The sequence below is a fragment of the Triturus cristatus genome, chromosome 1_2 (genome assembly GCF_964204655.1).
Source record: "Triturus cristatus chromosome 1_2, aTriCri1.1, whole genome shotgun sequence".
Taxonomy (NCBI): Eukaryota; Metazoa; Chordata; class Amphibia; order Caudata; family Salamandridae; genus Triturus; species Triturus cristatus.
The window spans coordinates 588,287,413-588,313,204 of NC_140580.1; the positions used below are offsets into that span (position 1 = coordinate 588,287,413).

The 25,792-nt window shown below is 51.7% G+C and overlaps 1 long non-coding RNA gene across 1 annotated transcript; it reads left to right on the plus strand.

Moving 5' to 3' along the window:
* The first annotated feature begins 55 nt into the window (after window positions 1–55).
* LOC146867695 (uncharacterized) lies at window positions 56–25,792 on the plus strand. The gene is made up of 2 exons (XR_014962037.1): window positions 56–750; window positions 19,368–25,792. It is a non-coding gene; the product is annotated as an uncharacterized LOC146867695 (long non-coding RNA).

A 25,792-nucleotide genomic window follows, 5' to 3' on the forward strand; every position in this document is an offset into this window, starting at 1 on the left:
TAACTTGCAAGTTTTAATCAAACCTCGCCTTGTGCAACTTCAATCTTGAGTATTGCATGTAAAAATGAGTACTGCGGTCTACATGGAAATGGGCGTCAACGCCAGCTCAACACAAATTGCAATGTTGCTTTGCTCATTTATGTATGATAACTTATTGTGGACAGATGGGCCAGAACATGTTTAGCCACTGCCACGAGGGGGATTTAGGGAGCAGAAAACAAGGAAGAAGGTGGGCTCGTTTAATGGGCATCACAACAGTGGCATAATGACAAGACAGTTGGCAGATTCAAATTAATTTTGCACTTTACAGGGAGACATTGAAATACTCTCTTTATAATAATTTTGAGCTCAAAGACTGCTTTCACAGACATCTAATATTGGGCACGACACATTATAGAGTACGGATTTGTTCATTGTAAACTCAAAATGCTTCAGGATATTTGTAACAAAAGTCCTGTCATTGTGCAGCCAGTCTTTGTGGAATTGGTCTGGACGCTTTCTCGAGGCAAAACAGTTTTTTGTTGTGAAACAGAGGAAGCCTTGTACATTTACTTTGAAATAATTTGTTTCGATTTTAATATCAGACAGCACTGTTCAAGGGCTGATCAATTGTAGGTCTCTCTTTCTCGAGATGCAAATTCTGCGGATTTTAATTGTTTTTGTAAAGCTGATTTTGTTTCTATTATGCTGGTGATGCTTCAGTTGTAAGTAGGCGCTATTGAGTTTGACATGGTAGTCATGCACATTTAGGTGCCAATTCCGATCTGGTAAAAAAATTCCCCGTCCGACTCGTATCCGGATTTTTTTCCGTCCGAATCGTCAAAGTAGCGTACAAACTGCCAAGTACGATTCGAACGGAAAAAAGTCCATACGAATCGCATTGGGAAGATTTCCCCACACGTCCTCGGGTCGGGAAAAGTCACCGACACGTCCCCGGGCGAGAAACCCACCGTGCGGAAAAATAAAGTCCGACTGCGCAAGTACGATCCCTCCCGTCCTCCCCATTTCACAACCGTACGCAAAAAACACCGTCCGAACCGAACTCCCATAGCAACCATGGAGACATGTGCCCGCATACGCGCCGAACACCCCACCACCCCCCGCCCGCGTATGTACGCCCCGAACCCCCACCCGTGTATGTACGCACCGAACCACCAGCCGTGTATGTACGCACCAAACCCCCCCCCCAGCCCTGTATGTACGCACCGAACCACCAGCCGTGTATGTACGCCCCCGAACCCCCCCCAGCCGTGTATGTACGGACCGAACCACCAGCCGTGTATGTACGCACCAAACACCCACCCGTGTATGTACGCCCCCGAACCCCCCCCAGCCGTGTATGTACGCACCGAACCACCAGCCGTGTATGTACGCACCAAACACCCACCCGTGTATGTACGCCCCCGAACCCCCCCCCAGCCGTGTATGTACGCACCGAACCACCAGCCGTGTATGTACGCCCCCGAACCCCCCCCCAGCCGTGTATGTACGCACCGAACCACCAGCCGTGTATGTACGCACCAAACCCCCACCCCAGCCGTGTATGTACGCACCGAACCACCAGCCGTGTATGTACGCACCAAACACCCACCCATGTATGTACGCCCCCGAACCCCCCCCCCAGCCGTGTATGTACGCACCGAACCACCAGCCGTGTATGTACGCCCCCGAACCCCCCCCCAGCCGTGTATGTACGCACCGAACCACCAGCCGTGTATGTACGCACCAAACACCCACCCGTGTATGTACGCCCCCGAACCCCCCCCCAGCCGTGTATGTACGCACCGAACCACCAGCCGTGTATGTACGCACCGAACCACCAGCCGTGTATGTACGCCCCCGAACCCCCCCCCAGCCGTGTATGTACGCACCGAACCACCAGCCGTGTATGTACGCACCAAACCCCCACCCCAGCCGTGTATGTACGCACCGAACCACCAGCCGTGTATGTACGCACCAAACACCCACCCGTGTATGTACGCCCCCGAACCCCCCCCCAGCCGTGTATGTACGCACCGAACCACCAGCCGTGTATGTACGCCCCCGAACCCCCCCCCAGCCGTGTATGTACGCACCGAACCACCAGCCGTGTATGTACGCACCAAACACCCACCCGTGTATGTACGCCCCCGAACCCCCCCCCAGCCGTGTATGTACGCACCGAACCACCAGCCGTGTATGTACGCACCGAACCACCAGCCGTGTATGTACGCCCCCGAACCCCCCCCAGCCGTGTATGTACGCACCGAACCACCAGCCGTGTATGTACGCACCAAACCCCCACCCCAGCCGTGTATGTACGCACCGAACCACCAGCCGTGTATGTACGCACCAAACACCCACCCATGTATGTACGCCCCCGAACCCCCCCCCCAGCCGTGTATGTACGCACCGAACCACCAGCCGTGTATGTACGCCCCCGAACCCCCCCCCAGCCGTGTATGTACGCACCGAACCACCAGCCGTGTATGTACGCACCAAACACCCACCCGTGTATGTACGCCCCCGAACCCCCCCCCAGCCGTGTATGTACGCACCGAACCACCAGCCGTGTATGTACGCCCCCGAACCCCCCCCAGCCGTGTATGTACGCACCGAACCACCAGCCGTGTATGTACGCACCAAACCCCCACCCCAGCCGTGTATGTACGCACCGAACCACCAGCCGTGTATGTACGCACCAAACACCCACCCGTGTATGTACGCCCCCGAACCCCCCCCCAGCCGTGTATGTACGCACCGAACCACCAGCCGTGTATGTACGCACCAAACACCCACCCGTGTATGTACGCCCCCGAACCCCCCCCAGCCGTGTATGTACGCACCGAACCACCAGCCGTGTATGTACGCCCCCGAACCCCCCCCCAGCCGTGTATGTACGCACCGAACCACCAGCCGTGTATGTACGCACCAAACACCCACCCGTGTATGTACGCCCCCGAACCCCCCCCCAGCCGTGTATGTACGCACCGAACCACCAGCCGTGTATGTACGCCCCCGAACCCCCCCCAGCCGTGTATGTACGCACCGAACCACCAGCCGTGTATGTACGCACCAAACCCCCCCCCCAGCCGTGTATGTACGCACCGAACCACCAGCCGTGTATGTACGCACCAAACACCCACCCGTGTATGTACGCCCCCGAACCCCCCCCAGCCGTGTATGTACGCACCGAACCACCAGCCGTGTATGTACGCCCCCGAACCCCCCCCCAGCCGTGTATGTACGCACCGAACCACCAGCCGTGTATGTACGCACCAAACCCCCACCCCAGCCGTGTATGTACGCACCTAACCACCACCCCACCAGGGAATGTACGGACCGCACCCCCACCAGTGCATGTACGGACCGTACTGACGCCAAAAAAACACGTACTGAACCCGGACAAACCATATTTACACAAGGAGAGTCAAGTAGAGTTTCCCCACACCACCAAACAGGCCCAACAACCCCACAAACATCACATACACTCACCTGCAACTGCCAAACTGCCAAACAGAGGCCCAAAACTCAATCACTCCTCATAACACACCCACACAAATTTCAAACACAGCCACACCCACAAATGGACCAATAAAAATGGACCACACACACAAACCATGAGCCTTTGCAACAGACCCACTGCTGCCAGAGCCCACAGACGACCCACACCACCATACTTGAACCTCACACTTGCATACCTTCACACAACCACCTACACAAACACCCCCTCATCACATTCACACACACACCTCCACTACCACACCCACACACCCACAGCCATCCACACCCACACCCCCACAACCACACCCCACGCCATGTCCACCACCAAGAATCCAAAGTTCACAAAGGAGGAGCTGGAGATCCTTGTCGACGAAATCCTCAGAGTCGAGCCACAGCTCTTTGGGACATTGGTCAGACAGACCAGCATATCCGAAAAAACCGCCATGTGGCAGAGGATCGTCGATTCTGTGAATGCTGTTGGGACAACCAGAAGGACCAGGCACGAGTGCCAATCCAGGTGGTACGATCTGCGGAGGACGGTCAAGAGGAAGATGACTGACAATCACAACCAGGGGAACATCACTGGAGGAGGGCCGCCCCCCAGACCGGTACAATACCATCCCTGGGAGGAGAAGGTGATGTCCACGCTGGCGGTGGAGGGACTACACGGACTGCCAGGACTCCCAGACCCTGGTGAGTACACAAACAACTCACCTCACATGGGGGGGATGCCATACACAATCAATCATGCATGCCACCCCCCCCAAGCCACCACCGGACACAACAACACTCCACAAACACACACATGCCACTGGCACCTCCATGCCCCATGCATCAATCAGGGCCATGCCAAGTCACAGGCCACACAATACACCAACACAACACAGGATGTGGTCGATGCTGGGAGTGGGGGCAGCAAAACTAACATTGAGCAACTCACAAGCACACAACAATGCCCTCAGCCCATATGGCCCAGGGCACAGCCATACAAACTGTGTGTACCCACACAGTACTGTCTTGCCTGCAAATGATGGCTGCCATGCAGGATGCCATGGGTCTGAAGGCACAATTTGCACATAACAGCAGACAATGAAGATGCATCGCTCTGATAGAGTCTCAGCACACACCGCCACAGCAGCAGCCTACACTCAGACACACTGCCCAATGGGTGCCCGGAGAACAGGGACTAACTCACATGAACAAGCCAATGGCCATTCAAAGACCGGCTAACTGTGTGTGCCCAGGAAGCTGGCCTGAGGTGACAGAGAGTGACAAAGAGAGGGAGGGAGAGGGGGAATGAGAGGGAAGGAGACAGAGGGGGGACACAGGGAGACAGACAGAGGGAGGGAGTAGGGTGACAGAGGGAGACCGACAGAGGGAGGGAGGAGGGTGACAGAGGGAGGGAGGAAGGGAGACACAGGGAGACTAAATCACCCTTGGGTGGTGTGGCCATGTCCACTCGTCAGCCGGTGGACTGTGTGCATGCAGACCAGGTCTGGCAGTGCCTCAACCCCCCCTTCCGTAGATGAAGACCGGTCCATGTGTCAATCTGTGCACGAGTCCATCCGTGCTGCAGGCACAGACCTAACCACACACCCAGTATACCCACCCACCGTGTCGGTAAGAACCCTGTCACAAATGCTTCAGTCCCCTACCTGCAACATCAAATTGCCTTGCCAAAACACCATTTGGCCACGTACAGTGCAACACGTAAGGCGCCTCTGCATGGCTCGCTACGCCCGCACACCACACTGCTGACTGTGTACCCAAATAGATGCATCAACTAAGATTGTGTCTCACACATGCGTAAAGCCCTGACAGCTGTGGCCAAGGGACATAGCCATGCACAAGTGCACTGTGAGAGGAATGCAGGACAGATCCAACTACCCAGAGGAAGAGTGCCAAATCAGAAATGCATGCAACATGGATGCCACATGTGACACTGTCAACATTGTCTCTCTCACACACAGGTCAACGTCGACGAACACCCCCCAACACTGGGGGGGAAGTCACACAGGACCAGGCTCCGCGGGATGATGACCCCACCGCCAGCGATGACTCTCACCACTCCGTGGATGACCCAGACCAACCTGGCCCCTCTGGTGTCCAACCACCTGCAGCACCTGCGTCAGGTACAACTGTGCCAACCACCACCCCCATTCCTGCCACATCCCAGGAGACGTCCAGGAGCCCTGCCCGCACACGACCACCCAGCCAGTCTGCCCAGGAGGGACACGGTCCTCCGGGCACCCAGGAGGAGGCAGGCGGCAACGCAGATGCCATCCCTCAGGGGTCCCGGAGACCCGATGCACCCACAACGGCAGGCCAGGTGCACGTGGGCAGGGGTGGCGGGAGTGGAGGACGGCGGAGGCGCGAACCTGACCAGGCAGCTCAGGACCCGGTAGTGTCCCAGGTCAGCAACATCCTGGATACATACCGGCGTGACACCAGGGGCATGGACCAGATTGCGTCCACCCTCAATGACATCAAGGGGACCCTCCAGGAGATGAAGACCCTGCAGTCCCAGCAACATGCCTGTCAACTGCAACACCAAGGAAGGATGGAGGATAGACAGGCTGAGCTCGTGGCGGTGCAAACCCAAATGACCGGTGTACTCCGTCGGATTGCCGACAACATGGGCAACCCTCCCTGTGGCACCAGGCGAAGGCCATTACCAGACACAGGGAGGGATCAGGAGGAGGAGGATTCATCCGACGGAGCGTCACAGACATCGTCACGGACTGCTTCCGAGGGTCCCCGCAGGAAGGTGGGTCGTCCACGAAAAAGACTGTGAGAGTCAGCAGAACATCACCATCTCCCAGGTCACCTGGCCTGGCACCTGGCCCTCTGGCCCAATAGCAGCACATGACATTGTCTGCCACATGGACTTGCTGGTCACTGTCTGACCTATGTTGACGAAGACTGTGGCATGGACTCTGACATTTTGCTACGACAAGGATACCAACTCCCCCAGTGAACTTTGGATTCTACACTCCCGCTGTGCACCTCTTGTCATCCCCACAAACCCGTACCCCACCACAAATAAATTAATCACACTTACAATATGATGCCGTGATTCTACATTATTACAATACATGTGTGTGTCGTACAGTCAAAGCATGCCTGATCTCAGAATTAACTCCAACCATCCAAACCGTGGGGTCGCAGTCTTGCCCAGGACACACATGGGTCCCAATGTCTCATCTGATACAGACATGGAGTACCAAACTCACCTGTGCTGGGCCCAACCAGCTGAGTGGTTCCCGCACAACTGTGGCTACAGACACATTCAGGGGAGCAACAGTCATGCGCAGAGGTCAGGGATCATGTGGAGTGACCTGGCTTGCCGCTCCCAGGTATGTCTAGACATGTGTCCCTACAATGTGCAGCATGCTTGCGTCAGGCGGATGTTGAGAATGGTGGCTAGGCCAAGGTTGGATGCATGGAGATGCCAGAATGCAGTTTAGGATCACTGTGCCACATGGTTGTGTTGGGGTTGTGGGCTGCATCATGAGTGTGGGCGTGGATCTAGAAGGTCATCCTGCAGCTGGCTGTGAAACATTCCCCCCATCCCGTTAGGACGTTGATGTGGCCTGGTTGCCCGACGCAGTAGCAGAGCTGTGCAGATGCACTCCGGATATGGACAAGTACCATGGGAGTCGTGAGGCACATGTCCGTAGACTGCAGGGTAGGATTCTACACAGATGTTGTAGTTTCCCTGGGGGATGGTCTCTCTTGCCTTGAGGTGGATGGAACTGTGCATCTTGTGCATAATACAGTTCCCACTCCCTGACAAACCCCTAGCATCTTGTCACTCTACACATAGACACATATGCACCACCTATGAAAACTATGCCAGACCTGCGGCACGCACAGTGGCAACAGGGCACCATTGACAGGGAAGAGGCACCTTGGAGACAGAGGGACAAATTTATTAGTCATGTGTGTTGGAATGACAATGATACTCTGTCAACACATACACAGGTCATGTGGATGTACATGTGGGAGCAACACTGGCACCCCCCATTGCAACACAGATGCTGGCATCCCATTGACCTGGCACACAAGTGACGGATAACAGCTAAACACCCCCTGCTGCCACGGAGAGGCCGCTATACACCATTGAGGCCCTGATGGGGCAATCACACACCATGTCAACCCGGTGCAACCTGTATGTTTCCGAGGCCAGTGTTACACACAATGATGGCCTCATCACAATCCCCAATCCCCTGCCACATGACAGTCACCAAGTCTGAGCATGGCTCCAGGTGAAGCCTGCCCCATGTCATGTTCCCCATGTAGGATCACCATGTATGCAAATGGAACACACATGAACCGGAGAAGTGCACACAGACTACAAACAATTCACACACCCAAAACGACGTGAGGCATCCCTTACCCTGAGGAGATTTCAACACTTGCCCGTGCATGTGACGCTGAATCAGCACATGTCGCTGTGTTCATGAGGAGTAGCAGGAGCACAACAATGCCACCAGCAGACAGCATGCACATGGACCTGTGGAAGAGAGACACACAAGGATTCAGCACAAAGGAGCACATCCGCAAGCATGTACTTAACACGTATCATGTTGTTAACATGACAGGTGACAATGATGACCCTCAGACAACATCCTTCCATTGCGCCATCACTTGAGTGACACTTCAATACACACCACTGACTCACTTGGCAGACATGCAGATGGACACACACATTGCAACACATGCCACACACGGCCCAATGCGTGCACACTCAGACACTGGAACTCACCACTAAGCAAAGAAGTTGCGTATGAGCCGACTCCGCATGTCCTCCACAGCCTCCTCCTCCTCCACATCACTTGCCCCGTCACCAAGCCCTTCATCCTCCACGGGTGGATGGTCCTGGTCATCTTGATCCAGTATGAGTGGAACAGCTTCCTCCACTGCCATGTTGTGCAGCATGCAGCAGACGATGATGATCTTGCACACCTTCACCGGGGCATATGGGAGTGCTCCGCCGGTCTTGTGGAGGCACCGGAATCGGCTCTTCAGAAGTCCAAACGTCCTCTCAATGACTCTCCTGGTCCGCCCATGTGCGTTGTTGTAGAGGTGCTCGGCAGCCGTGCTGGGGTTGCGGACAGGCGTCATCAGCCATGGCATGTTGGGATAGCCAGCGTCCCCTACAAGGAAACATCATGGACAGAAGTGTGTCAGCACAGGCAGTGAGATTGGAAGATGACGCCAAACACTGAACTGCCAGAGTCTACCCACCAACAATACATGCTCGCTCGTTCCGCAGCTGCAGCATCATTTCTGGCACCCTGCTACGCCTCATGATGAAGGCATCGTGTGCTGATCCTGGAAAGCGAACACAGACATGTGAAATCACCATGTTGGACAGACACACCACAAGGGCATTAATGGAGTGATAATGTTTGCGATTCCTATACACCACCTCCTGTGCCTGTGGTGGTACCAACGCAACATGTGTCCCATCTATGGACCCAATGACATGGGGCATCCCTCCCAGGGCATAGAACTCACGCTTGACATCTGTCAACTGCTCACGATTTGGGAATTTAATGTACTCATCCAGGTGAACCAACATGGCCTCTAAGAAATCATGCAGAACACGGCTGAACATCGTCTGGGACATGCCCCCGACATCAGCAATGGTATGTTGGAACGTACCCGTGGCAAGGAAATGTAGGGCTGCCATCACCTTCAACTTGGGTGTCAGTGCACTTGGATACCTGTGGCGCGGGAGGAGTTGTGCTTCCAGCCGGCCAGTCAACTCATCAATCAACCGTTGGCTGAATCTGTAGCGGCGTATACAGTCCCGTTCATGCAGGGCAGCAATGTCTGGCATACGTCGAGGGAGAGGCGGAGCCCTGCAGTGAAATGGAAGGAACACCTAAGAGTGAGCACTGTACAACAACATCGTCAATGCACTGAGCACATGTTACACAGCCAATACACATATGCCACGTTGTGAGTCAGGTCTGTGCCACAGTTCCTGGACACGAACGCCAGTCAGGTTACACTCCTACCAAGGGACAGCCACTAACGGAGGGGGGCAAGATCACGATGACATGGCATGAGACTAGCTGTGGGCCAGTGTAAGTGAACATGCACACGCATCACAGGATTCACAGACATCCACACATGTGCAGAGGTAGTATGCGTATGGTACAGACAGGTAGTTGGATGCGATATGCACTGGTCACATGTCATAGGAATAGGACAGGCCACACACATTGCCTTTGAGGAGTACATGTCGAGACAGAACATACATAGGGAGCATGTGGATATGTACTTGTGTTGATACTCCGTGTAGTTGGATACATACACACCTCATGGCAAATCACATATGTGGGCTGGTGTGCGGAACAGTGTGCCATGCCCATCGACACACAGACACATGTTGGCAGCAGCAACTGCTGACACATTGAATCACACACCTACAGCAAAATCATGGAAAGACATGCCACACACATGACATGGTTGCAGCATGCAACGCAGCCATACACGTGTCATATGTAATATTCCGTGTACCTGGCATCAGGGGACAGGTGCGGGTGTCCGTGACTGGGACATGCAAGTGACTCATGGCTCCACTAGTGTGTACGACATGCACACATGTCAAAGGAGTGCAGGGGATGTGTGGTACAATGCGCACCATCACACACGACATGTGTACACAGCTCATCGTACATGTGCTTTGCCCACACCTCAGGGGTAAAGTGCCACATCACATCCTGACACACCTGTGTCACACACAGGTGGTATTGCACAGACAATGCATTGGTGTCCACCCTTGGCAATACCTGTCCGCTCCATTCCTGTCTGTGTGCCGCCTGTCACCACTGACAGTTGTTATACGCACCGTACATACGCTCGGAGCGCGTGTATAGGGTCCCTGGGCCAATATTGCCGCTGGCGTATGCGTACGCCACAGTAGTACGGACTGTACACGCGCTTGTACGGTCCGGATCACAATATGGGCGCTGGCGTATGCGTACGCCACAGTAGTACGGACTGTACACGCGCTTGTACGGTCCGGATCACAATATGGGCGCTGGCGTATGCGTACGCCACAGTAGTACGGACTGTACACGCGCTTGTACGGTCCGGATCACAATATGGGCGCTGGCGTATGCGTACGCCACAGTAGTACGGACTGTACACGCGCTTGTACGGTCCGTACTACTGTGGCGTACGCATACGCCAGCGCCCATATTGTGATCCGGACCGTACAAGCGCGTGTACAGTCCGTACTACTGTGGCGTACGCATACGCCAGCGCCCATATTGTGATCCGGACCGTACAAGCGCGTGTACAGTCCGTACTACTGTGGCGTACGCATACGCCAGCGCCCATATTGTGATCCGGACCGTACAAGCGCGTGTACAGTCCGTACTACTGTGGCGTACGCATACGCCAGCGCCCATATTGTGATCCGGACCGTACAAGCGCATGTACGGTCGGTATCACTGCTTGTGGGGTGCCCTAGGGCGTGGAACGCACCGTACCTGTGTGTAAATGTATGAAAACACATAGGGGACACATGAGGGACAAGTATAAGGGCCTAAATGCCTGATGGTTGCCATGGAGACTGAGTTAAATTTTTGAATTTGAGCACCAGGTGCACAGCAGAAGTCAGTTTGAAAGAATCTACATTGTTGCAATGTGGATGTTGACTTGACATCATTATCAAAACTGAAACCATGCAAAGCCACACACTGGGGTAGGTTTGAAGGGATTGGATGAAACGTAGGATGCTAATGTGACTGACCAATCAATCTGTACTCCTATACATGAACAGGCCAGCCAGGCATATATAAGGCAGCCAGGTCCCATGAGAGAGCACTTGCCTGCACATCCATTCATCCATGACCACTGCTGCTGATAGTGATTCCTCTGGCACCATGTCCAGGACTGTGGAGAGGTCACAGCCATTCACCCAGGAGGAGAACCTTGCCCTGATAGATGTGATCCTCCCACAGTTCCAGAGCCTGTATGGTCGACCAGGGGTTCAGGTGAGTGCAGACTCCACTAGCTTAGACTGTGCCCCTTTTGTGTGACAGTGACTTCTGGCATTGTGTCCATGTGTGACAGACATGCACTGTTGTTTGGAGTGGGTCCCAGGGTGTGGAAGGCCTCATGTCACCCATGCAGAGCATGCTGTGTTTCCTGTGTGCACTCCTCACTTGCATAGTGCCTACTGTGACAATGAATGCAAGGTGCATGCCACATTCTGCCTGCATACTCCTCCTGGGGATGTTGTTTCCACAGTCCTGATGTGATCCTGTGTTCCCCCCAGTGTGACAGGTGTCAGTACCCATGGATGTGTGTTTGTTCAGTGTACCTGTGCTGTGAGTGTCCAAAGGCCGTGTTCGTCCCCTGCACATTGGTGTGTGTGTTAGTCCCCTGTCATGTGGGTGAGTGCATATGGGGAGTGTTGCACACAAGCAGCATGAGGGATGGATATGGCCTGGCCATCGGATGTGAGCAGGGAGCAGTGCTGTGTGCATGCCGTGCTGAGCCAGCCCCACACCTGTGACACCCACGTCTACTGGCACATGGGCAGAGTGAGGTGTGTACCCGCAGTTGGCAATGCCATGTGATTGTCCTGTACCTGTGTGTGTCTGTGTACTCTGCTGAGGTAGCATCAGTGTGCTGGGGCAGGTGACTGCTGTGAGGTGCTGTACATAATCCTGGTGTAGCCTGTGAGGCACAGTGTGATCCCTGGTCAGTGAGTGTGTGGTACCCCTCATGCCACCCGTGTGCTTCCACTGGCACGTAGTGCATTTGGCCTTCCACAGTGGATAATGTCCCTATGACAAAGGTGCAATTAGTTGCATGCATACCATGGCCTGTTCATAATGAGGATTGTTCTATATGTGTGTCTCTGTGTCTTTGCTCATGTGGATTAATGTATTCTCTCTTTTGCATCCTCACAGGTAGGCGCCATTGCCAAGGGGGAGATCTGGAGGGAAGCCGTCAGTGCCGTGAGGGGTACAGAGGGTCGGAGGCGGAGCCTGTCTCAGGTGAGGAAACGCTGGCAGGACATCCGGTGCTGGACGAGGAGGATTGCACGGCTCCTGCTGGGGGACTCACCTGAGAGCCGTAAGAACCGTGGCCGCCGTCGTCTGACCCACATCCAGAAGCGTGTGCTGGCGGTGGTCTTCCCCGATATGGACAGGCGCCTACAGGAGAGGCAGCAGCAGGAAGGGGGTAGGTACATGTGTGTCAGTTGTGTGTCCCCAGCCAATGTAAGTGTGCAGTTGCATGGATACACTGCCAGGGTTTGATTGTGCAGTGCGTCAACTTCTCCACAAAGTAGCACAGTGCTGTTCTCACTCCCTCCCTTCCCCTCCTTGCAATGTGTTCCCTGGTCTGTCGCCACTCTTGCACAAGGTTATTTATGCAGGCAGTTCATGCAGGTGCCCTATGCTATCAGCATCATGTGTGGGGGTGATGTGCCACAGGTATGGGGACCTTGCGTGTGCCATGGCCAATTTCAGTCATTGTGGTGTCCATGTCACTTGGCACTGATTGTGAATCACGACATAGGGGTGTGTCTCCAAAATGTACAGCCTTCCAGCATGCATGTCCAATTGTGTGCCCTCTGACATGATGTGCCTGAGTGGGAGGCCTGCTAAGTGCAGGGACGGTTGCTTAATTTGCAGTCATGTCCATCCTGGACCATGGAGGAGTGTGGGCACTACTGTGCCCTGGGGCACCTCTTCCTAGGTATCATGTGCGTCATCCAACAATATGGCCATTCACTGTGTCTTTGCCATGGGTTGCGTAGGGTGGCATTGTACCCTGGGCTCAACTGTTAGGACCTACAGGTTGCTACATGTGTCCACTGTACAGGGGGACCCATTTTGCTTGTGCATACTCACAGTGGGCATTACCTGTGTGTGTTGTTGAGACAATCTGATGATGTTTGCCTGTCAATGATGTGTGGACATGGCCACCAGGGGCTGTGTGTTTACAGTCATGAATTAGTGGAGGCCATGTGTTTCCATCCCAGAGTAAGAGGTGTACATACTTTCTCCGTCTCAATGAGATTGTCTCAGGTGTGGGTGGTTTGTGCGTACAAGGCCTACATGTCAGAAGCTTCATCCTCCTTGCTGGGTTTAGCCTGTGTGTGATGTTTGACTGGACATACGCTCAAGGTGCAGTGACCCTGTCATGTGTGGCCTGGTTTCATGTATTGCCTTTGCAGCATGCGGCAAGAGTAAATGGATATGATTCATGCTCATCCCTTTTTGACGACGCAGTGTGGTGCAGGTGCTGTGCACATTTGTCCCCAGAGGCTGACTCCTCTCTAAAATTTCAGGTGCAGTGATTTGCTGTTGTGTCATGATCTCCATTGTGTCTCAGTGGCATGGTGGGTAGAAAAACTGTGTGTTCCATGGCCTACATGTGTACATTGTTTTGTAGGTGTTACTCCTGTTGCTTTTCAGGCTATGCAATGTGACCTATGTATATTTGACTCATGTGACATAAGTGTACAGGTGTCTGATTTTCTCCTGTCTCTTCACCTTGCCCACAGCATCGCCGGGGGACACGGAAGGAGACACTAGCACGGACCGGGAGGAGAGATTGAGCACCAGTACCAGCAGTGCTGTCCTGTCTGGCACATGGAGTGGCACGGAGGCCGAAGGGAGTGAGGCGGAGGACCTGTTGACTGCCAACACAGACTATGACGCAGACGGGTCCGAGGCTGAGCTCCCAGAGGTGGCGGAGTCTGCCCCCCCAGCTGATGGCAGCCCTCCACATCCCCCCGCCACCTCAGGTTCCATCACCGGCCTCCCACATGCTCGTGGCCCTTCCCTCCGTGCTCGGTCCCCACATGTCTCCTTCCTGCCAGGCACCGCACCCCCTGCCCCTGTCACCACTGCTGCGGTGAGTGCGGAGTCTGTGGACATCCTGAGGCAGTTGCAGGTTGGTCAGACTGCGATGCTAAATGTCCTCCATGCCCACACCCAGGTGCTGACCCAGATGGAGGCATACATGGAGGGCATGTCGGCTGCGCAGTCTGACCAACGGCAGTTGCTGAGGTCCATAGACTCCACACTGACTGCAGCACTGGATCTCCTGCAGCGCTGCGTAACACCCCCTACCCCTGCCCCATCCACAATTCCCACTCCCGTGCCTGTCCCACGCACATCCAGACGTCAGCGTGCACGCACCCCAACAGACACAGGCACCACACCACCAGGGAAGTCGAAGCGCACACCTCCTGTCACGCACACACAGGGTGAGGAAGGCACACCCACTGGGTCGGGGGGGAAACGTAGAACACGCAGCCACAGTGGGAGTCCGCATTCCACACAACCCACTCCCTCCAAATCCACTCCCCTTAGCTCTCCTGGCCAACAGTCAGTGACAGCATCATCCACTGCGAGTGTGCCCCCCAGCCCCAGGATGACACCACCCCGCAAGCGGTGGAGGCGGGACCCGGCCAGGGGAGTTGAGTCCCCCACCCTGTCCACACCCTCCCCCAGTGGCGCTGCGACCCATCCCTTTGCCCCCCCCCCCTCCTTGGGGCCTGTGGTTGGATTGGGTACGGGGGAGTCGCTGGGGGAACTTGCCGACGTGTGCAGCGCCATTCTGTCCTCCACCTTTGGCGCTGGCACCCCCCCTGTGGCAGATTCATCCCTCCCTGCACCCACAACACCTACCCTTTCCCCTCCTGTCCCTGCGGTGCCTGTTTCCACCCTCCCCCCTGATGCCCCCTCTTCTGTGGATGAAATGGACTTGTGAACTGTGCAGGCAAGCTAGGGGACACACGTCCCGATGTGTACCCCCCCCCCGGACATTGCTGCTGGGCTGGCCCATGGCCCTTGTACATAGTGGACATTTTCTCTGATATATTTTCCTGCTGAATAAAGCCTTTTCTTTTTGTTTTGCACACTGATGCTTTCCTGGACTTGCTGTTGGTGCTGGTGCTCCCTGCGTTGGGGTGGTGATAATGTGTTAGGGGTCTGTGAAATGTTGGAGTGTGCTGCTCATGGGGTGTACCCTGCCATCTGCGTGCCATCACAAAGGTCTCTGCAAATGGTATTTGGTCATGTTTGCTCTCACTGTATGGTGACATTGTCCCAAGGTGTGTTCCGTCCTCTGTGGCCCAGGCCATTTTTCCTGCAGGGTGTCTCCCAAATGCTGTGCTGTGCTGTGTCTACATTTCCTGGATGTGTGAGGGTTGCCTTTCAATATAGCCATGCTGGCTCAGCGATGGCTCCGCCTGCATCTGGGGTATCACCCTTGTAGGTCACTGAACTTGTTGATGGGGTATATTGTCCGATGTCTGGGCACTGCTGGGAGTGATAGGTACACACCCCTCCTGTGTCTGGGCACTGCTGGGAGTGATAGGCACACACCCCTCCTGTGTCTGGGCACTGCTGGGAGGACCCTGCACCCACCCCTCCTGTGTCTGGGCACTGCTGGGAGGACCCTGCACCCACCCCTCCTGTGTCTGGGCACTGCTGGGGGTGTTTTGCACACCCCATTCTTATAGCAGGTTCGGTGCGTACATGCACGGGTGGGGGTTTGGTGCGTACATACACGGGTGGGGGTTCGGTCCGTACATACACGGGTGGGGGTTCGGGGCGTACATACTCTGCTGGGGTGGGGGTTCGGTGCGTACATACACGGGTGGTGGTTCGGTGCGTACATACACGGCTGGGGTGGGGGTTTGGTGCGTACATACACGGCTGGTGTGGTGGTTTGGTGCGTACATACACGGGTGGGGGTTCGGTCCGTACATACACGGGTGGTGGTTCGGGGCGTACATACTCTGCTGGGGTGGGGGTTCGGTCCGTACATACACGGGTGGGGGTTCGGGGCGTACATACTCTGCTGGGGTGTGTGTTAGGTGCGTACATACACGGGTGGGGGTTTGGTGCGTACATACACGGCTGGTGGTTCGGTGCGTACATACACGGCTGGGGGGGGTTAGGGGGCGTACATACACGGGTGGTGGTTCGGTGCGTACATACACGGCTGGGGTGGGGGTTTGGTGCGTACATACACGGCTGGTGTGGTGGTTTGGTGCGTACATACACGGGTGGGGGTTCGGTCCGTACATACACGGGTGGGGGTTCGGGGCGTACATACTCTGCTGGGGTGGGGGTTCGGTGCGTACATACACGGGTGGTGGTTCGGTGCGTACATACACGGCTGGGGTGGGGGTTTGGTGCGTACATACACGGCTGGTGTGGTGGTTTGGTGCGTACATACACGGGTGGGGGTTTGGTGCGTACATACACGGCTGGTGTGGTGGTTTGGTGCGTACATACACGGGTGGGCGTTTGGTGCGTACATACACGGGTGGTGGTTTGGTGCGTACATACACGGCTGGGGTGGTGGTTTGGTGCGTACATACACGGGTGGTGGTTTGGTGCGTACATACACGGCTGGGGTGGGGGTTCGGTCCGTACATACACGGGTGGGGGTTCGGGGCGTACATACTCTGCTGGGGTGGGGGTTCGGTCCGTACATACACGGGTGGTGGTTCGGTGCGTACATACACGGCTGGGGTGGGTGTTAGGTGCGTACATACACGGGTGGGGGTTTGGTGCGTACATACACGGCTGGGGGGGGTTCGGGGGCGTACATACACGGGTGGTGGTTCGGTGCGTACATACACGGGTGGTGGTTCGGTGCGTACATACACGGCTGGGGTGGGGGTTTGGTGCGTACATACACGGCTGGTGGTTCGGTGCGTACATACACGGCTGGGGTGGGGGTTTGGTGCGTACATACACGGCTGGTGGTTCGGTGCGTACATACACGGCTGGGGGGGGGTTCGGGGGCGTACATACACGGGTGGTGGTTTGGTGCGTACATACACGGCTGGGGTGGGGGTTCGGTCCGTACATACACGGGTGGGGGTTCGGGGCGTACATACTCTGCTGGGGTGGGGGTTCGGTCCGTACATACACGGGTGGGGGTTCGGGGCGTACATACTCTGCTGGGGTGGGTGTTAGGTGCGTACATACACGGGTGGGTGTTTGGTGCGTACATACACGGGTGGTGGTTCGGTGCGTACATACACGGCTGGGGTGGGGGTTTGGTGCGTACATACACGGCTGGTGTGGTGGTTTGGTGCGTACATACACGGGTGGGCGTTTGGTGCGTACATACACGGGTGGTGGTTTGGTGCGTACATACACGGCTGGGGTGGGGGTTCGGTCCGTACATACACGGGTGGGGGTTCGGGGCGTACATACTCTGCTGGGGTGGGGGTTCGGTCCGTACATACACGGGTGGGGGTTCGGGGCGTACATACTCTGCTGGGGTGTGTGTTAGGTGCGTACATACACGGGTGGGGGTTTGGTGCGTACATACACGGCTGGTGGTTCGGTGCGTACATACACGGCTGGGGGGGGTTAGGGGGCGTACATACACGGGTGGTGGTTTGGTGCGTACATACACGGCTGGGGTGGGGGTTCGGTCCGTACATACACGGGTGGGGGTTCGGGGCGTACATACTCTGCTGGGGTGGGGGTTCGGGGGCGTACATACACGGGTGGTGGTTCGGTGCGTACATACACGGGTGGTGGTTCGGTGCGTACATACACGGCTGGGGTGGGGGTTTGGTGCGTACATACACGGCTGGTGTGGTGGTTTGGTGCGTACATACACGGGTGGGGGTTTGGTGCGTACATACACGGCTGGGGGTTCGGGGCGTACATACCAGGGTGGGGTGGGGGTTCGGGGCGTACATGCACGGGTGGCGCTTGGGTGCGTACATACACGGGTGGGGGTTCGGGGCGTACATACCAGGGTGGGGTGGGGGTTCGGGGCGTACATACACGGGTGGCGCTTGGGTGCGTACATACACGGGTGGCGGTTCGGGGCGTACATACACGGGTGGGGGTTCGGGGCGTACATACACGAGTGGGGGTTCGGGGCGTACATGCACGGGTGGGGGTACGGGCCGTACTTCCACGGGTGGGGGTACGGTCCGTACATACCCCTGCCCACGCTCTGCGTGCCTGGGTACGGGCCGTACCCATGCCTTTGGTGTGTGGGTACGGTGCGTCCCACCATTGTTGCGGGCCGTGGGGTCCGCACCGTACACAGGCCTTGGGGGCGTGGCTACGGGTCGTACCACGCGTACCCCTACATGACCCCAGCAATGCTGGTACGAGCTGTACCAAGGCCTTTCTGACGTGGGTACGGGCCGTACCGCTATTGTTGGAGTGACGTAGGGGGACGCGTGGTACGTTCCGTACCCACGCTCTTGCGGCCTGGGTAGGGTACGTACCGGTTCGCGTGACCATCCACTTCCGTTGTGGCGGACGCTTGCGTTGCTGGCCTTGCCCCCACCCCCTGGAAGTGACCAGGCCCTGATGGTCAGGTATGTCCAGGCCATGTGTGATTTGGTACCATGTGTTGGTGTTGTGTGTCCTGCCCCTGCCCCCCCCTTTGCCCCTGGTTGTTGTGCTGACCTTCTGCGGCGTCTGCGTCGGTTCCTGTACGCCAGGTGGACTGCTAGGAGGGCAGGGATGGCACGTAGGTTCGGGTCCATGTCTGTTCGTCGCGTCCAGCTGCTCCTTGCGTGTGTCGTCCTGATTTCCCGGCAGTTTTTGGCAGCCGGTAAATATTTTCCGTGCGGGATGACGTCGGTTCGAATCGTACTTCCTGGTTCGTGAAACGTAGGCTGGATGCGTACCGACGTCACGTCGGCTCCTTTCAGGATCGGAATTGTGTTTAGTTTCTGTTCGGTCGGTGTTTTGTTCGAATCGTACGGAAATGGTGTTTCCGTATGAATCGTACTTGCATTTTCGGATGGATTTCGCACCGGGTACGAGTCGGACGGAGAAAAGGCTCCGTCCGACGGTTCGTACCCGGTTTTTACCGGATCGGAATTGGCACCTCAGTCGCTGATTTTACTGATAGACTAAATGAAGCAGTTCATGAGCAGTGGAAGAAATGTTCAAGTTGGACTTGATGGATGACTCAATTGGTTAGTGGGTAACTCTAGTTTAGATTATAGGAAACATGGTTGAATCAAAGTTGAAACTGGCTAAGATGCCCTTGAGTTTGGGACCTGATAGAAAACACTGGTTTTCAGAGTGGTATATTTGGAAGTATCTGAGAATATATATGGTTTTAAAAAAAAATGTGAGCTGCAGTGCTACAAGAGCTGCCTAGGCGTGTATTAAAGCGTCCTGATGCATTTACTTTGTTTGATAGAAGTGCACAGTGTAACGTGAATTAAAAAAAGGGTCAACAAATGAAGGAACATATAGTGGTTAATGGTATAGATTAATGCACGCATTTGTGGCACATTGAGCGCTGATGTGCTTGAATTTAGGAAGAGTTGCAACACAGGTTTTAGTTCTGAAGGTGTTTGTTCTACACAACGTTAAATGTAAAGTGGCAGAGTTTGTCTAAAGTGAATGTGAAATCAAAGCAAACCCAGTTAACCATAAGGCAAAGAAAGTCCAGTATTTCGAGTGAGGAAACTCACAACTTGAGATGATTTGCTAGACCCACGGTGAAAACTCACGGCTAAACGGTTGTCTTTCACTTATAAAATGATTGATCTAGTTTCTCAGAGGGGACAGTCGCCTTTCTAGTCTATTGGCAACTCGGTGTCTGCAGGGGAACATGAGGGTCGTTGATTGTCTGGCGTGGTATTGCTTGACATGTAAATCGGACATGAAAATTCCTTGGGAAAGATTTTGAATTGCCAATAATTTGCTCTCATTGGTTGTGGTAAGCAGTGGAAAATCAGATACAAAGTAGACTGTGACGTCAGGTTTAAAAGCTGCTTCACTAAATATTCACTGGATGCATTGGAAGAGTTTGGCAGCTGCCCTGATGCTGCCAGCAATGTGCCCAATGTCATACGTGGAGCCTTCAGCCACTTCTGATCTTTAAATGACCAGATCTTTGGATTAAACATTTTAATTATCTCTTGTTCGTCTGTTGTGATGTCAGATTTTAATCGTGGCCATTATTCTGATATCAGTGGATCAATAAGATGTGCTTTCCACGTGCCTCTTCCTTATGCATCTAAGACGGTCACAGGCTAATCGGAATCAGGTTAGCAGAGAATACATGTAATATCAGCAGCTGAGTTCCTAGCATTACTGAGAAGAGCTGAGGATCTTCTGGTCAGCCATTGCCTACTATACTGCAGAAGAAAAGCAGGTCATCTTGGACCAGTGCACTCGTCAGACTATGAAGATCCCCTTGTGTGTCAGGATTGAATTAGCACAGACATGTTCTCATGTGTACATCTGAATCTTTCAAACTTGAATTTGCTCAAGTGGTACTGTATACTTCACACAAACGCCAGAAGAACAAGTGTTTTTCTCAAACAGATCATGTTGATCAATCAAAATATTTATTATAGGATTAAGGTACCATTTGCGATTAAATAAATTGACATTCAATGGGAAAATGTAGTAACCTACTTGTAGAAGGAGCATATTAGGATAGTGCCTCAGGCTTCATGACATCTGGGAAAGGCAGCATACCTAAAGTTTAGCTTTTGGAATAAGTCTATGGGCAGAGGATGTGGCTTTAGGACCAGAGCTGCCGACTTTGGAACTGCGGAACCAGGTTTGAGTCTCAGAATTCTATGAATCTAAGCAAATCACTTAATCTCACCATGCCTAAAATAGCATGAATATGCTCTTGTGTAATTTAACTGGTGCTCATGCAAAGTGCTCTGATACATTCAGTTCGAGTTGCCCTATATAAAACTGTAAAAAGGCTGTGGAGTATGGAAAATACGTGGCAAATTGTCTGGTGTGGTCTACTGGGATGGTCAGTGAATCTTTCCTAGTGCTTCGTGTAGTCTCTACAATTGGCATAAAGTTTCGAGGTTAATATCATCTGCCGTTCCAAAAATTGTTTTCATGATAAGTCACAAATTCTATGTTAACCAAACCACAAACATTTTGTCTGCCCTTGAAAAATAAAAAAGACCATTTAAGCCCAAATGTACTTTTATGCACATTAGAAATCATTTGGATAGACAGTCAGCACTTGCTTCAGTGTTGGCACTGAATTACCAGACCTTTCAGCGTGCTAATCTCTGATCAGGTGTTTGGTACTGAATGTTGTATTAATCGTTGCTACTAAAGCTAGTCCAAACTTGCCTGCAGAAGAGTAGTATGAGATCGAGGACATTGAGAAGGTCACTCCAGGTTGATAGGCAAAAGTACGCATTTTAGCTGTAGTCCATACACATTACCCAGTATGAAACGACCAATAATCCTCCTTAAAACTACTCCCCCTAAATGTGCTTAAACAATTTTAGACAAGGCTGTTCTAATAATATCACCTCACGTAGAGAGTCCATCATGAGACACACTGGATCTACCCTCTTGCTCAGGAGCCCACCTTGGGAGGCCGAGCATCTTGGGTCCTCGATGACCACACACAATGGCGTCCTCGATTACTCTTGATCATTTACATCCTTCATACTCATATTGCTCACACGCAGCCTCGTGTAGATAAAATAGCTGATAGAAAGCCGATTAAAAGCTGAACACATTTGAGTGTTGACTGTGGTGTATTTAATACCAAAATCATAGGATGGATTGTTGAAACGCCTTAAATTAAAAGTCATTTTGTTAATGTCGGATGCATGCACTCCTTCCCCTGTTACAAGTTCTTTAAGCAAATGATGAAAAAAGACAATCAGGTGCAACCCACAATTGCACAAATATGCCTGGGAGCAGCAAGCAATACAAATGTACATGTACAATTTTAAACAAATGTATGAGGAGTACCTTCTTTTCAGTAGACTGTGTGATGTTCTTGCCATATTTGCTTTTCGAAATAGGCACCAATGAAAGACTTGAGAGACCTTGGAACCTTCTGGCTTTTCATTAATATTTGGGTCGATATGCTTCCGACAAGTCTTTTCTACTTCCTTGGTGAACAACATAAAAGGCAGGCAGATCCCTCTCGACTCGACAGAACATGCATCAACTTGATGGCACTGGTTCTAGCAGTTGAGGCTTGTGCCTGGACTCCTGCATCATATTGTATTTGGGCATACTGCTTAAAATTCCCCAAATTTAGAACCGATCATGAATGATGCTGCATCTGGATGAAAATGGATACATGGGCCATGATACTGATTAAAGATTCATTGTCTCAGACATGTTTCATCCTCAGGACACATACTTCAATAATCCGAAAAATTGTCAACTCATTGAACATGCTACACGTCTGGGAGCCTTTATAAAATGGCACTTACATCTTTCATGCTTCTTAGTGAAGAGGATGATGGTGAGATGTGCACATTGTATTCCACCAGCATTATTTGAGAAGGTGTTCTCCTCACGGTTGTGAAGGCTCTGACAATTATGCTATTTTCGTGGCTAATCATCCAGTATCGTGATAGCATAGTGACACCTCTGCCAACTTAGTAAAATTATTCCAATTTCCACTCAGACTCTTCCTTCCCTTCTTCGGAAACCCCTTACTTAGCATTCTGAAGTTGCAAATAAGTGGCAAAACGGTCATTATGTCATTCCCACTAATATAGTGGAGTAGTTAGTGAGTCTGACATGTGGTATATCAGAAACATTGTGCAGGAATGAACCAAGCTCTATGAGAGTGGTGTCCAGTTTTCATGATTAAACCTAAAGTGGTGTGTGCAAAATATAGCATTACACAAAAGGAGTTAAAAAAATTTTTAAAAATACACCCCGCGAAAAACAAGAGAATAGTATTTCTTATTACAGCTATGGTTGTGTATGTTTACATGTATCATCTTATGAGTAAACATTCCTTTGTATTACTAGTCATAGGGACAGAAACTTTAATACTCTCTGCTTTATTGATCAAAGAGTTATAAAAGATGGATGGTGGTAGATGCTTTGCGAATTCTGACTCCAAGAAAGATATGGTGTAAAAAAATATGGACCTCATGTACAATTGCGAATAATAATGATCCACAATTTGTGATTTCTAATTTGGTATGTACAAAATTGGATTCGGTAAAAGTGGTCGCAATTTGCGCACCAACTTTTACCGAATGTACTGGTATTTTACAAACCGACCTATGTACTAATAGAACAGTTCTCAAAATACCTAATTGTAGTGGGTTGGAATTCCACCTACATCATTAATATGCATGAGGTAAGTTGCAAATTTTGACCCACTAAGATAGGCCAATATCAGAGGGAAGATGGTGGCCTGCTGGGATCAGCAGACCGCTATGTTTGTGATTGCTTTTAAATTAAGCAGATTTTTTGTTAAATACAGCCCATTTCCTTTGATTTAAAAAAAAGAAAAATAAATGAAAGGTTACACAAACCTTTTTTGGGAATAGGTAGTGGCCCGTGGGACCATTACCTACTCCTAAAAATCTTTGTCAATATTCCCTTTGGGACCTTTGCTCATTTGTGAACGGCTTACCACCTCCTTTGAGTTAGTGGTAAAATATTAATGTTTTGTGACAAAACATTAATACATATGATAAGGAATCGGTATTTGGAAAGGGGGCCCTTAATCCGCCCCTTCTAATTGTGTTTCATAATGGTTTACTAACCAATTTACCAAATCAAAAAATCTTTTGTTAATCATTAAATGGGTTTAGTACACTTAAAGAAGGGTTTTAGCCTTCGCAAACACTCTAATTAACAGCTTCAGAGGGTTCGCTAAAGCTAAAACCTTTCGTTCATGAGGTCTATGTTTTTCCAGCAAAGCAATAAAAATAAAGTGTTTTTGGCACTTGAGTTATGTTGCAAATTATTGGATAGCTTCCAAACAACAATAATTCACATGTGGCACATCTTCATTATTCAGTGTTAGGTTTGTTCTGTAAAAATAAAAAAGCAAGTTAAATCATCCTGAAGAAGGTGCATGCCATATCTTGTAATCAAAACTCAGCAGGGTCAAACCAATCAAATTATGCTCTCAGAAGTTTCCATCTTAACACATATGGAGCATATACCAGTTATTTGTGATAATCCAATGAATATGCGAATGTGGCTTTACATTATAAAGACGGAGACAGAGACAGGGAAAGAGAGACGTGGTATGCATATTCGTAAAGAAGTACTATTATGTTATCATTCTTTGATTAGGATGGAGTACAGAAAACTCCCAACCACATTTCTCTATTTAAATTAAACATCCTCTATAATTTGTAAAAAACCTGCATCTCCTGATATTTTCATTTTAGTTGAGGAGGCAGATCTTTTGGTGAGCCCATGTGCATGCCCTGTCTTCTGGTGCTCATCACTCATATTGGCTTCAGCATTGTGCTGCACTATTCCCCCCCACAAAGATGACCTGCCCTCCGCATATCTGCACACCACAGGGGAATACTCCATGGTTGGCCATCAAGCTTAGATGCTAACCACTTACAAGATATCCAGTGCCATCACTCTGTGCCCCACTGCATACTGAAGTAAGCAATAGTAGTGCAAGTCCTCATTTTTGGTAACACTCCCATAAGCCCAATCATCACACTGAGGTGGTCTCACCATAAACAGGTTTTCCCACAATCCAATGAGCATGTTAGGCCATGGTCTTGCTCTGGATCTTTTACCAGACTCCCGTTGAAGAATTATCATTTTGATGAAACTCCAAACTCAGAAATGTTTTACTTGGGAGTTCTTATTGTAAATGGAATCATCCAATGGGTTGTTCACGTACAACCAGGTGCTTATACATTGGGGCTATCTTTATATTTTGTGTAACACTGGTTCAAAAACGTCTTTACAAAATATTTTGGAAAAGTGCCCTTATTTTCATACTGCACAGTTCAGGACACTGTTGAAATACAGAAAATCATTGTGTTAAAACATTCAAAGATGAACCTAAAATGCAAGAAACCATGTGCAATTTTATTTGCCGTCAAGCTCTGTGATCTACTTTCAGTTGCTGCTGGCATCCTAATGTCAAATAGTATATATTATTGCCACTGAAGTCTACTGAAAAGAGGGTTTGATATTTGATTTGTGTACTTAGGTTTTATATTTCTATACAAGCTTTGTTTGATGTATAGATTATGATTTTTTTCTTTTGCTGTGGACCAAACTCTTGGAGTCAGCCAGTCCTGGAACATCCTTAGAACATATGAGCTATAGGTTTTTCTGTTTTTATATCACACTTATCACTGTCGAAAGGAAATACGAGCCATTGGAATTGTTTTGGGATTCTGCTCCAGGCTGTTGGCTCCAAATGTATGAGACGCTGTTTTACTCTCTGTTGGTGCATTTTTTATTTATGGTCATTGTCAAGTGTCTTGTGATCATTTCTAAATAATCTTGATTGTGAAATTGAGTACTGTGATTGTGAATAAACTTGATTTAGGTATACCATG